Consider the following 14,083-nt stretch of genomic DNA (forward strand, 5'->3'; position numbering starts at 1 on the left):
TCAACAAAGAGATAGGAAGCATAGAAATGGAGAAAGAAAACACAAAAAAAGAACTTGTCAGAAATAAAAAACACAATAACTGAAATGAGGAATATATTAGAGGTAATCAATAGTTAATTAGATGAAGCAGATGATCGAATCTGTGATTTAGAAGAGAAGGTAGCAGAAAACATCCAATCCGTGGTGCAGTCACTATGGAAATCAGTATGGAGGTATCTCAAAAAACTGGAAATGGAACTTTTTTTTTTTTTTTTTTAGCTGAGCCATCCTGCTACCTATTGGCAGCTTAGCGGCTGCTCAGCTCGGGCTGGCCTCGAAGCGCTGTTGCTCAGAGCTCAAACTCTTGAGCGAGCTCTTAACCAACTGAGCCATTCGGCCGGCCCGAAATGGAAGTATTTTATGACCCAACAATTCCACTCTTAGGTATCTATCCAGAAAAATCCAAAATGCTAATTCAAAAAAATATATGCACCCCTATATTTATTACAGCGCTATTCACAATAGCCAAGACATGGAAACAACCAAAATGGCCATTGGTAGATGACTAGATAAAGAAACTGTGGTACATTTATACAATGGAGTATTACTGTGCTATAAAGAAGAATGAAATCTCATCGTTTGCAATGATATGGATGGATCTAGAGAACATTATGCTAAGTGAAATAAGTCAGATGGAGAAAGACAAATACTATATGATCTCACTTATATGTGGAATCCAAAGAATAGACTAAATGAGCAAACTAGTCAGAAACATCCTCAGAGATATAGGGAAAAACTGAAGGTTGCTAGATGGGAGGGGAGTAGGGATGAGGGAGAAGGTGAGAGGATTAGAAAGCACAAATTGGTAACCACAAGATTGCCATGAGGATACGAAAGACAGTTTGGGGAATATAATCAATGATGTTGTAAAGATTTGGTAGGGTATCTGATGGACATTTGTCTTATTAGGGAGACCACTTCATGGATGATGTAGATGCCTGACCACTGCAGTGTACACCTGAAGCTGAAACTGAATAATACTGAATGTCTAGTATAATTTAACATACATATAGTCACAGGATGTGGAGTACAGCATAGGGAATAGAGTCAATGGAATTGTAATAGATATATAAGATGTCAGAGGGGTAGTAGATTGGGGGAGGGAGTTATCACTCTGTGAGGGGTATAAATGTATAACTATTACATTGTATTGTACACCTGAAACTAATTAAAAAAAAAAACCAGAAACAACCAATCAGCAAAAGGAATAAAAGAATCCAAGAAATGCGGATAGCTTAAGGGGACTCTGGGCAACATCAAGCGTACTAACATTCACATTATAAGGGTACCAAAAAGAGAAGAAAGAGAGCAAGGAATTCAAAACTTATTCGAAGAAATAATGACTGAAAACTTCCCTAACCTGGTGAAGGGAATAGATATACAAGCCCAGGAAGCGCAGAGTCCCAAACAAGATGAACCCAAACAGGTCCACACCAAAAAACATCATAATTAAAATGCCAGAGGTTAAATACAAGAAAGAATCTTAAAAGCAGCAAGAGGAAAGCAGTTATTTACCTACAAGGGAGACTTACATATGCTGCCTTCAAGATACTCACTTCAGATCAAAAGACACACATAGACTGAAAGGAAAGGGATGAGAAGTTATTTCATGAAAATGGAAACAAAACAAAACAAAAAAAGCTGGGGTAGCAATACTTACACCAGACAAAATAGACTTTAAAAAAAGGCTATAACAAGAGACAATGAAGGACCCAGTAATCCCACTTCAGGGTACTCAAAGAAACCCAAAACACTATTTTGAGGGGACATGTGCATCCATATGTTCATTGCAGCATTGTTTACAATGGCCAAGATGTGGAGGCAACCTGGGTGCCCCTTAGTGGAAAAATGGATAAAGAGGAGGTGGTGCATATATACAACGGAATATTGCTCAGCTGTGGAAGGGAATGGGTTCTTGCCATCTGCAGCAGCATGGATGGACCTGGAGGGTATTGTGCTGAGTGGTGTATGTCAGACAGAGAAAGACAGATGAAATGTGATTTCACTTATATGTGGAATCTAAAGAAAAAAAAAAAAACAAAAAAAAAACAGCCTTCTTTCCTCAGTGCCAGTAAAGTGCTCAGCCCTTTCCAGGAAGCTAAGGATACGATGGGGTGAGGCCCTCACTTCATCTGGCGTCTAGCGTTGTGCCTGGCAGCACTCGTCCAGCACTCGTCTGCACCATGGCCTCCATCTTGGAGTTCGCCTATATCTACTTGGCCCTCATCTTGCACAACGGTGAGGTGACAGTCATGGAGGATAAGATTAACGCCCTCATTAAAGCAGCCAGTGTAAATGTTGAACCTTTCTGGCCAGGTTTGTTTGCAAAGGCTCTGGCCAGTGTCAACATCGGGAACCTCATCTGCAATGTAGGGGCTGGTGGACCTCACCCAGCAGCTGACGCTGCACTAGCAGGAGGTCCTGCCCCCTCCATCACTGATGCCCAGCTGAGGAGAAGAAAGTGGAAGCAGAGAAAGAAGAATCTGAGGAGTCTGATGATGACACGGGCTTTGGTCTTTTTGACTAAACTTCTTGTAACATGTTCAATAAAAAGTTGAAATCTGCTAAAAAACAAACAAATAAACAAACAAAATAAAAATAAAGTCGTGGATACAGAGAACATTTTGATGGTTGCCAGATGAGAGGAGGGCTGGGGAAGTGGGTGAAAAAGAGGAAGAGATAAAGAAATACAAATTGGTTGTTACACAGTAATCATGGGGCTGTAAGGTATACTATAAGGAATATAGTCAATAATATTGTAATAACTATGAATAGTGTCAGATGGGTAGATTTATCAGGGTGATAGATGGGAGGGGGTTGGGATGCAGGGCGAAAAAGGTGAAGGGATTAAGAAATACAAATTGGTAGTTACAAAATAGTCATGGGATGTAAAGTGAAGCATAGGGAACATCATCAGTAATATGGTAATAACTATGCATAGTGCCAGGTGGGTACTAGACTAGTCAGGGGGATCACTTCTTAAATTATATAAATGTCTAACCACTATGCTGTACACCTGAAATTAATACAAAGTAACACTGAATGTCAACTGTAGTTGAAAATTTTAAGGTGGGTGAAGGTTAAGGGGAATATGAGGTTCTGACTTCCAGGTATAAAACAAATAAGTCATGGGGATGTAATTTATAGCAGGGGAATATAGTCAATAATATTGTGATAGTGTGGTAAGGTGTTAGGTGGTTGCTGGACTTATGATGGTGATCACTTCTTTAGGTATATAAATGTTGAATAACTATGGTGTACCCCTGAAAATTATATAATATTATATATTAGCTATATTTTAATAAAAGTCTTAAAAAACGTGGTTAATAATTTTGTTGTTTCAGCAATTCTAGACTTATGCCAAGCACTTGTAGAATATGTATTTTTATACATGACTATTTTGAGAACATTTATGTCAGTCAGGTTTTGGAAATTTGGTGTGACACTTCTTCAAGCAACACTGCAGTTTCTCATTACCCTCAAGCAAACAGATTGGCTTAAAGGGTAGTACAGAATACTGAAGATGTCAAAAAGAGGTGATAGGAGGCTTAAAGAACTCACTACTTTTTTTCCTTGTCTAATACTACGTTCCAAGTTCAGTAAGAGAAGTCATCATGCTGAATCAAAAACAAGTGTGTGGAGGGTGGCTCAAAATTTGTTTACCTCAACAAATGAACCCTTGAGGAAATCCCCAGAAACTCTTGGCATCAGATGTGAAAATATCCTTCTTATGAGAATGGGGGTAGTAATATATTATAACCATTGTTCTCAAGCAAGCCAAGGTCACTGCAACATTTCTTCATAGTTGCCTAAGAGAGAAGGCAGAACACAGGCACATCCCTGCTTGAAACCCCTTTGTTTAGCTTCCTTTTTTGTATTAGAAGGATTGGCTTTCACCATGGGAGAGGCTGTAATTGAATTTCACCATGAAAAGAGGTTGTAATTAGATTTCTCAGCAGGTCTACAAGTTCTGGCCCTGGAAAAGCAGGAAAAGGGCCTAAATGTTTTTTTTTCTCCCCCCCCCCTCCCTCTAGCTAGAAAGGCAGCACAGTCAAGCCTGCAGAGATTGGCCTGAAAGACACAGGCAGAAAGGGCTATGCATATGTCAGCCACCTCTGATCTCTGATGGAGCAATGTCCGTTCTGGCCTCCCAGACAGAGTGCGTGACCCTTCAGGTGGAGGGTGGAATGCAGTGTGCATAATAGCAAATACTACTTGGACATTGCATTTGGAAGGGTACATAGGACATTCCTCTGAGTCAAACCCTTTGACTCTTGGTTTCTGTTTTTCAGTGTCCTAAAATGTCTATCTCCTAGAGAAGGGGAGGGTACCTAAAGTTTGGTACGCCCTAGAACATCATCCATCTTGATTTAGGAGTGAACTTTTACAAACAGCCAGAATATACTTAGCGTTCTCTGGTTCATTGTGAGTCTTTATTTGTAGCTGGTTCCATTTCAGTTTCTATAACACTTTCTAGAAGTTTAAATTAGAATAAGATTAGGTCAGAGTGGGTTTTTGTATTTGATTTCTTTTTAGTCCCTATGATATGGGCCAAGTGAGTAGCTCCCTCACTGAAAAACTTTTAAGTTTTCTTTCTTATAGGAATTTTAAGTTCCTTTTCCTTAAAGTTTCCTTTTTCCCAGTTTTTTTTTAGCTCTTATCCCCCTGTTTCTTAATTATTTTATAAAGCAGTTTCTTAATTATAAACAATAGACTGTTTTTAACCTGAACCATAGAAATCTCCTACCCGTTCCTCCCTCCCTCCCTCCTTTTCTTCCTTCCTTCCTTCCTTCCTTCTTTCCTTCCTTCCTTCCTTCCTTCCTTCCTTCCTTCCTTCCTTCCTTCCTTCCTTCCTTCCTTCCTTCCTTCCTTCCTTCCTTCCTTCCTTCCTTCCTGCCTTTATTATTTTGGGGGTAGTTTTCACTTTATTTTACATTTTCTGTTTCTTAGCCATTGCAGAGTATATTGAATTGAGAATCTGGGGGGTGGTATACACTCTACACATTTTTAGGTGTCACAACAAGGGAGTTAAGACATAAACTGAGGTCATTGGTTGCTGACTTTCAAACACGAAGTCTTTTGTCAGTACACAAAACCAGTTGTATAAAATCCCTGTCAGGAGAAACTAGCAACATGCTAATCTGAAGGGAGCAGGACTGACGGGGGCCTGGAAAACTCAGGGTCTAGTGTTGAATAGCAGCCTGGGGAAAGTCAAATGATGGCTACTGTATTAAAAAACTCGTTTCCCAAACCAGCTTCTCAGATGCTTTTCTCGAACAGGGTCCTAACCCCTGCTTTAGATAATTACTGTAAAACTTGTGATTTATACTTGTTGATTGTAATCATTGAAGCCTAATGTTCTTTCCAACCAGTTCTGGGCCCAGCTCCTGGACAACTGACGCCACCTGAATGACTGGTTGAAAGGCCACAGGCTCTATAAGAGCTGACGGGTTTTTCATTACGTAGCCACTCTGCATCAATAGCTTCGAGCTCTGCTCATTAAGCCAACACTTTTAAATTTATTAATTAAAATCTATTTTTTCTCATTTAGGGGCCTTGGGGATACAGATGATACCCCAGCAAGATTACCGAACCAAAAGAAGCCAACGAGGTCTTCCAGGAGGATTTCGAGACCCCTTCCTCTCATCTGAGATCAGATAGGATGAGAGTTCCATGAATCCCCCAATAGGCAGGGACAGCTCTATACCCCTGCCCAGCAGGAAGCAGATACAGAAGAAAAGAACTCCTGTCCCTCAGCTTCCCATAGAGAAAACAAGGCAGGCAGTTAGAGGCAGGCATTGGGTCTCTGCATTCCTGCACATCTAACACAACCCACACAATGCATCCGCCCAAAAGACCTCCCCTCTCTGCTCAAAACTCCCCATTTTCATTATAATTATCTACCCCTATGAGGAAGCAAACGGGTACAAAATACCCAACTACAATAGATTAGACCAGTCATTCATTCACACCTGTGCAGGAAAGGCCACAATGACCTTCATTTAACCTGGGCCTCATTATGCCCGGAAGTTCATTAATATCATTATAACAGAATGAATTTTGGGAAGGAACATGTGCAATCTAAAGAGATGCGGTAATAGCCTGTTGTCAATTATAGGTGTCAATCAAGTGGTCCCACGCCCAGAGAGGAACAGCACATTCTAGAGAAAAAAGAAATAAGAACTCCAAGTCCTCGCCAGTCAGCGACCCTTTGAGCCTTTGAGATGCAGCTTTTCGAGCCATGCTTTTGCTTGGGCCCACTCTTAACCCTTTGGGGTATACTTTCTTTTCTAATAACGGCCCTTGAGTCACTGTCTTCTGCTCAGCCTGCTTCTACCTCTTTGAAGTGTACTTTTTCTTCTAATAAACTGCTCTTTCACTACTTTACTTCTGTATCTCGTTCAATTCTTTGCTCCAGATGCCAAGAACCTGGACACCGCACAGAGGAGGGCCCTTTGGCAATGTAGTGGCTAGGATTCCCAGCTTTCCTAGAGGCTTGGGTTCTATCCCCAGGGTGGGAACCTAGCCCGGGCATCACGCCAAGAAGGGCCCGCTCTCCAGTAACACCTATAGCTTTTTAAGAACATTAATTTAATTAATTTAGAACATTAATTTAAATTTACATTTAAAATGGTAAACATTACTTTTGAAGGTCTCCCTGTTGCCTTACCATTTAAACCTACTTAACCTAACCATCTCTCTCTACTGGGCACTTCTTGTCTCACTATACTTCTTCTCTCTTTTCATCTCCCTTCTCTTTCCTTTTCTCTTAAGCATTTAACAAACTGACCACTGAACTCAAGTGTAAACATGGCATCTATACCTCTAAAGGGAGGAGTCTATTCTTTTACATCTCTTGCATTGGCTATGTGAATGATTCCTTGGGCATTTTAGTGTTGGTAGTTATTGCTTCAAGCCTTTCTCATTGAATTTTCCTCATGTTGCCTTGAGTTTCTCCCCAGTCGTTGGCTCCTTTGTTGGCAGCCTCAGCCAAACTTACAAGTCCGTCTCCTTCCCTTCTAGACCAAGGAAACTTGCCTCAGCATTTTTGGTTTTCAAGGCAGGTGATGACTACCTGATCTGTTCATCCTAGCTCGTCTCAAAAGAACTGAGAAATACATACCACATACCCTAGAAGAAGGAGAGGTTTGCACTGCCTATTTTCCCTGTTATTTTATTTTTCTTCTTACTATTGGCATATCACTTCCTGGAGTACGTACATCCACACTTCCAAATAAGGACAGGTATCTTCTGTTGAATTCGTTTATATTCGAGGAAGCCTGCAGGCTGCTATTTTTAGTCATTATAACTATGGAAAAATTTTCTCTCAGGGAAATGTAGTAAACAAAATGATTATTATGGGCACTTTATAAATCAGACTCAAACAGAACACTTGCCTTCACCCTGTCTTTTACGTGATAGCCAAAGCCTTTGTTATCAAAGAACAAATCCTTTAGGCGTAGTCTGGCTAACATACACATGTGGTTACCCGATCCAGGGTTAACACTGATGCTTTGGGGCTTTTAAAGTATTAATGAATCTCTGGGGAGGGCTCTATAGCTTGGAATTGAAGTCATCTGAAAGACTAAAAAAGATGCTCTCCTGTTTTGCGTTCTCTGCTGAGTCACCACCACCTGACATCAAGGTGTCCCAGCCCTACGAGTGTAAATAATATACTCAGTATCAGAGGTACAGACTTTTCTAGAGCTCTGACCTTCAATTGCCCATCATCCTTCCTAACTGAACCTATCACCATATGGGTCTGAGCTAGGCATAGAATGGTTCGTGCCTATCAGAACTTTGACTCTACATAGAATTCAACAAAGACGTTATAGACACATATCAAACATGAGTCAAACAGAAGGTAAATACCTTTAGTGCTCAGGGAATAGGGCATTATGGGGATTTGCCTAGGATTGTATCTCCCACTGCTCTGCCCCTTGCTCAGAGGAGCTGGCCTCCTCTCTCTTCCTCAAATAGGCCGTGATCCCTCCTGCTGCAGGGTCTTTGTGAAAGGTATTCACACTCTCAGAATCCTCTTGCCAACAGCCACTCACCCCAATCACCACCACCACCCAACACACACACACACACACACACACACACACACACACACACACACACACACACACACACACACACAGAGTTAACCTCCTCTATCTAGCCTTCAGATCAAGGAAAGCCAGAACTGATCTTGAGCAGAGGTCAGGCTCCTCACATAGTTTTTTAGAACAAAGGTGCTTTGCCTTCTTAACACTTATTTCAGCATATAATTATATACAATATATACTCAATATAATGTGGATTTTTTCATCCCCTAAAATCATGCTGTAGAAGAGGAATTTGCCTTATATTTTAGTATGTCTGAGGCCTCTCACATTAAAGGCCATTGTCTCAATTACTTCATTTTGGACAACAAAGTACCATTTCAGGAAAACAGCCTAGAATCATCTTAAGCAATGCTTACTTTTGTTCTTAAGAAGGTCACCTTGACAATAAAAAAGGAGATAAATATATTTAAAGCAGATTTAGTATTTATTCTTGAGGTATGACTTCATTACTGCAAATGTTGGAATTGCACAATTTTAGAAAGCCATGCTTTACAGACTCACATGGTTTCAAATAAACCCTTTAAAGAGCACTGGTGAAAGCAATATAGTAAGTAATTAATATGTAGCGATCATTGCCATAGAATGAGAATTCCTGCATGGGGATCCAATGTGCAGCGCCAGCAGATTTTTAAGAAGTGTGTCATAAACAACGTGCAGAGAGAGGATTGATGACGTGCTTTGTGTTAGATAATTGCAGAGTGGACCCAGTGAACACAAACACTGATGTTAAAGATGCATGTAGGAAGTTTGAACAAAATTGTTTCATAAAACATGACAACGGGGAAAGTAACTTTTCTAAAGGTAAAACATTTAAAGTGAAATGAGATTTAAAATATGTATATATAACAATAGAGTCAGTATCCTAAATATTCATTACAATATAGTATCCACTTGTGTGTTTAGGTTGGCCACAGACTTTGGCTGAGGATTTTTTCATTAGCAAAATGAAGATGACTTCCTAATGAGGTCACCTTATGTTTTAGCATAGGCACCTTTTATTAATAGGATGATGTGATTAATGACTGTCTCCCTAACTGCACAGTAAGCTCCTCAAGAGCACAGACCCTCTCTGTTTTTGCTCCTGTAGTGTCTCTGGCCTTTCACAGGGGATAGAACACTATATACATTAGTTGTTTGAGACATAAGATTAAAATATTACTTATTTACATAATTTTATGACCTGGAAAACATTGGAGAAACTGAAACAGAAACTTTAGTAAAAGACATTTTCATGAAAGATAAGATGTAATCCCTTTTGCCCTAGTGTTAATCAAGATAAGAAGAATCTTCTCTACTCTTCATAAATGTAAAAATCCTTCTTATTTATTTTTTCCTCCCCTTTAGCAATTCAGAGGTTCATGTTTATACAATGATACTTCTGAGGCCTGTATTCATTACAGTTTACTTACTGGGAAATTCCAAGTTGAAAAAAAGCCATTTTATCAGTTAGACCAAGTGATGAAAAATATTAAAAGAACTACCTCTTATTGAGCACTTATATCTGTTATTTCAGTTGATCCTACAATAATCTTACGAATGAACTGTTATCCCCATTTAATAATTAAGGAAAACAGGCTTGTTGAGCTTACCAGTCAACCTTTACCACTGGACAGATACTGTAATAACAACCTTACATACAGTATCTCATTTCATTCCCACGACAATTTTATGACTATTATTGACTCTATTTTATGTATTAGGAGATGGAGGCAAAGAGTAGATAAGATTAAAAAAAAAACAACGAGAAAGTCTGAGTACCAGGACTCGAGTCCTGGCAGCCTGCCCCAGAGCCCCCCTCCGTGACCACTATCCTATAGCACAATGTGACGATGGGAGGAGGCAGTGGGAAAATGGATTTATCGCGGGGTATGAAGTATGTGCTATGAAGTGAAGTCGTTTCTAGTTCTCTTCCTTCGCTTTCCCGGTTGTTTCTCCCCCTGCACTCCACAGTAAACTGGTCGCTGTTTTAGTAGCTTTCTTGTTCATTTTCTTAACATCTATTCATTGAATCTTTAAAAGAAACATTTAGCTACTGCAGTTGGCGTGCATAAGCTGGTTGTATAATAGGAAGGAAACAAGCCAGGACTAGAGACTTCATTTCTAAAGAAGGATTGTAAAGCAGACTAAGAGTTATTTCACAGAGTGGGTCATGAAACGCGAGTCTCTCTATACCCTTTCATTGCTATGACGACAGGCTGCTCCTGCTACATGTAGCCAGAAAAAGCAGCTGACATTTCAATGCTAGGAACATAGGGGAGAGGTTTACAAAAACAAAAAACAAAAACCAAACCCTTTTGTATAAATTTCAGTGAGAGAGCAAAAAATACCCCCTAGAGTAAGTCAAAACCCCTATTCTTGCCTTTAGAAAAGATAAAAAAGGAGAAATGCTGGGGGCCTTCTCCTCTGTCCAAGTAGGCCAATAAAACAGAATTGACTGCAAAGCAGCGTTTCTTCTCACTCTCCTTAATGGCAATCCGAAATAGAACACTCTCTTTGGTTTCGTTTGACATAGCCATTAGGAGCAACTAATTGATGAAGCAGTAAAGACTCTCAGTAATAAATACTTCTTGTTGAGGTCCCCAGGGGAATACAGTAGTGTTTGATTTAGTTTTTTCCATTTCCTTGGAGAAGAAAAAAAAGACAATGAATTCAAAGAATATTTCCTTAACCCCCACTTTTGCTAGTAAAAAAATCATTCCAAGTGCATAACCAAACACTTTCTCACTGTGTGTCTAGTGCTCTGCCAGGTGCTATACGTGGTATTAAAAAAAAACTCATTTAATTTCTACAGCAACCCCCTTTATGGGTAAGATTATCACTAGTTGCTTAATAAGTGTGTAAACTGAGTTCTGGGGGTATGAAATCACTGCCCAAGCTCACACAGCCTGTAAGAGGCAGAGGCAGGCTTCAAACCCAGTGTGTTAGACTCCAAAACCCATGCTCTGTCCACTGTGCTATGCTGACTCCAAGGCAGAGACCTGGAATTGACATTCTACTATACAGCAAAGTGTGCAGGTATGAGGAAGAAACCCTGAGGGGAAACCTGGGGAAAATTCCCTTTCCACAGAGTTCCAGTCAGGACATATAGGTAGGCTAGTGCTTTCGTGTTAGCTGTGGTTGATTGCTAGCTTCATATGTACCCGGCATAGAAGTTTTTTTCACTTAGTTATCACAACAAATCTTTGAGGTCGCAACTAGTTGTATGATTCCACATTTCCACAAACGAGGGAACTGATGCCCAAAGAGTCATTTACCAAAGTCACAGAGCCTGGTACAGCCTAGATATAAACCATGTCTATATGCATCCAGAGCCCATGATCTTACTCACTTTATTACACCATCTCTCTACAGTCCCTGTGTTCTCCAGAATTCTATCCATCCAGGACCAAAACCAGGACAAAAACCAGGCTAGCCCTAGGTGGTACCACTACTGCAGGCTCAGCTTGTGGGGAAAGATGTCCTGTGGGCCCTGTATGAGCCAGACCCCGGCCTAGTTGGGCATCTCTTGGGCAGCCAAGCCTACAGGAGAAATTCTCCTGGGTTTATGGGTCACCTTTTTCCTTCACTGAAGGTAGTTCCAGAATGATATGTGATGGGAAAGGGCCCTTGAAGTCTTTTAACAACAGTGTTTATGTTCTTCTTGGTGGAAAAAGATTTCTAGCATGTTCTGGACATTATGCTAAATTTCACTAAAATAGCAGTGTTTACATACTGTTAAAAATCGACTGAATAAAAACAAGCAGGCAAGAGGAAATACAATGAAAATGTTTTGCAATTGCCCAGATACATCACTATTCATTTCATTTTTGTCATCACTATTATTTTTACTTAGTCTATAAGTGAAACTGCACATGACAGACGGCTGGGGATTAAATCCCAAAGGGCCTGGAATGAAATCCAGTACTCTAATTGCTAAATGGCTGAACAAAAATTCTGAAAGAAAAGGGGCAAGATTTGTTAAAAACACGTACATTTTCTTTTCCAAAATGTGAAAAGCAGCATTAATTGATTGGATTATAAGGAGATGAAACAGGCAGCTCTGCTTTGCTAGATCTTGTTGAATGAACAGAAATATGTACTTAAATCTTTCCTAAGAGGGTTGTGCTTTTTTTTATTACTTAAAAAAAAAGTCAGAGGTAACGACTGCCATAACCATCAAGGTTTAGCTAAATGAGCTGTGAACCGAAAAAAAGCTGGTATCCACGAGAAAGGGGAGAATTTTAAAAAAAAAGAAAAAAAGATTTCTGCTGAGCTGGACTGAGTGAACATTTCTATTCAGTGTACTTGGGCCCTGAGCCAGACAAGAGCTCAGATACAATACCAAGGTGACATATTTAACCTCTCTGCAGATTAAAGGCCGTACAAGAGAGATACTCTTTCTGCAGTACCTCTTGGTAACGGTATCAACAGTATTGATCTGCAGTTGAAAGCATGGCTATTCTCCTGCGGGATGACCTCTAGTACCTGGAGGAAGGGATGGGCATGACTTGCATTATTTTTTATTTTAGAAGATAGAGCCAGAAGTGATAGTGCCTTACGATAGAACAGTTATAATCTCTTTAGCTCCTTGATTCTCCTCCCTCCTTTACCCCTTCCTTAATAAGAAATCATTAGGAATTAGAAAAACTTTATGTATGTGTGTGTGCACATCTTAAAAAATGATAGAAGGTGACAAGAGACAATTAGTCATAAAACTGTAAAACGGAATCAGGAAAGGCATAATAGTCACAATAACTAAAAAAATAATCAAAGAAGAATATTATAGGGATTTGTCTACCTTTTGGAAAAGCAAAATGGTCCATTTCTGTTAACATTGCTGTTAAGCACAGACTGGACAATGGTGATGACTGAATAATTTCAGATAATGTAAATGGAGAACACACAAATTACTTTGATTTCAAAGTTTTTTTTGAAGTTACTTTCCTTGTGATTTATTTAATATATTTAGTAAAGTATCTCTACGAAGCACACTTCAGAATTCAGCCTTTACCAAGATCTGAATGCAATTCTGGCCAACAACGCTTTTACATCTATGTTCTTGCTCAGTACTAAAGCCATCATTTTTTGGTACTTAATATTTAATCTTGCAGAAGAAAAGGAAACATGAATAAAAGTGTTAAAATTCCTGATTAACTAGCTTTTCTGTAAATCATACAAAAGGTTTTTTGTTTTTTTTTGTTTTTTTTTGTAAATGAATGGCTTTGTATTAGGCAACAATCTTAGATATCTTTATCAGATCATGCAAAGCAGTTAAACAAATGCAATTAGACGATATATAAACTTATTAAAATTTACCTTCTGGTAGGTGTCTAGACCCAGAGACTGCCGAAAATTGAAGTTGAATCCCCTCTTTGCACACAGCCAGGAAATAAAAGTTTGACAAATGCCCAATACTCTTTCAATTTCTTCCCTTGTTAGCGCTGCTTCTTTGCCCAGAAACACACTTGAGCCTATTGAAGCTGAAATTCTGCTGCTCTGTCAACTACTCAGAGTCTGGGGTGACAGGCGAATTTGGAGGTTGGCACTGGGGCGTATTTCAGACTGTCATCGTTTTTGTTGCAGATTGCTGCCGATCTCTGGCAGCCTGGCCTCTCACGGAGGGCGCGAGGAGCTTTACCAGCCGTGCAAACCAACAGGGGAAGAGTTAACAGCCCTCCCTTCAAGCTCTTGTTCTCAGAGGCTCATAACTTGGCCAGAATATAAGCACTTGGCTCTTGATGCATTTTTTTTTTTCTCCAAACGACTCTAAAAGGTTTTGTAAGCAGGATCCCTTTTTTTGGGGGATTTTTATTTTAAGACTTTGAAAAGAAACTCCATGCTGTTGTTTCTTCCTAAAGGAAATTGGGGGATGGGTGTTAAGGGACAGGAGAAGAACTGTAGCAGTTGCATTTTCACATTGCTTAATTGGAAATTGTTCTCATGAATACAATCTG

General features: G+C 39.7%; 1 protein-coding gene and 1 pseudogene across 2 annotated transcripts in view; one reads left to right on the top strand and one right to left on the bottom strand.

Annotated features, from left to right (window-relative positions):
* Positions 1-13,825, bottom strand: part of SPARCL1 (SPARC like 1) — a 51,554-nt gene extending 37,729 nt beyond the window's left edge. For both annotated transcript variants that reach the window (XM_019668083.1, XM_019668082.1), the window contains exon 1: positions 13,446-13,825. The gene's annotated coding sequence lies outside the window, so the exon portion shown is untranslated. The remainder of the gene's footprint in view (positions 1-13,445) is intronic.
* LOC109396347 (60S acidic ribosomal protein P1 pseudogene) lies at positions 2,223-2,566 on the top strand (annotated as a pseudogene).
* Positions 13,826-14,083: the final 258 nt, after the last annotated feature.

Source organism: Hipposideros armiger, unplaced genomic scaffold (assembly GCF_001890085.2).
Source record: "Hipposideros armiger isolate ML-2016 unplaced genomic scaffold, ASM189008v1 scaffold_515, whole genome shotgun sequence".
Classification (NCBI taxonomy): Eukaryota; Metazoa; Chordata; class Mammalia; order Chiroptera; family Hipposideridae; genus Hipposideros; species Hipposideros armiger.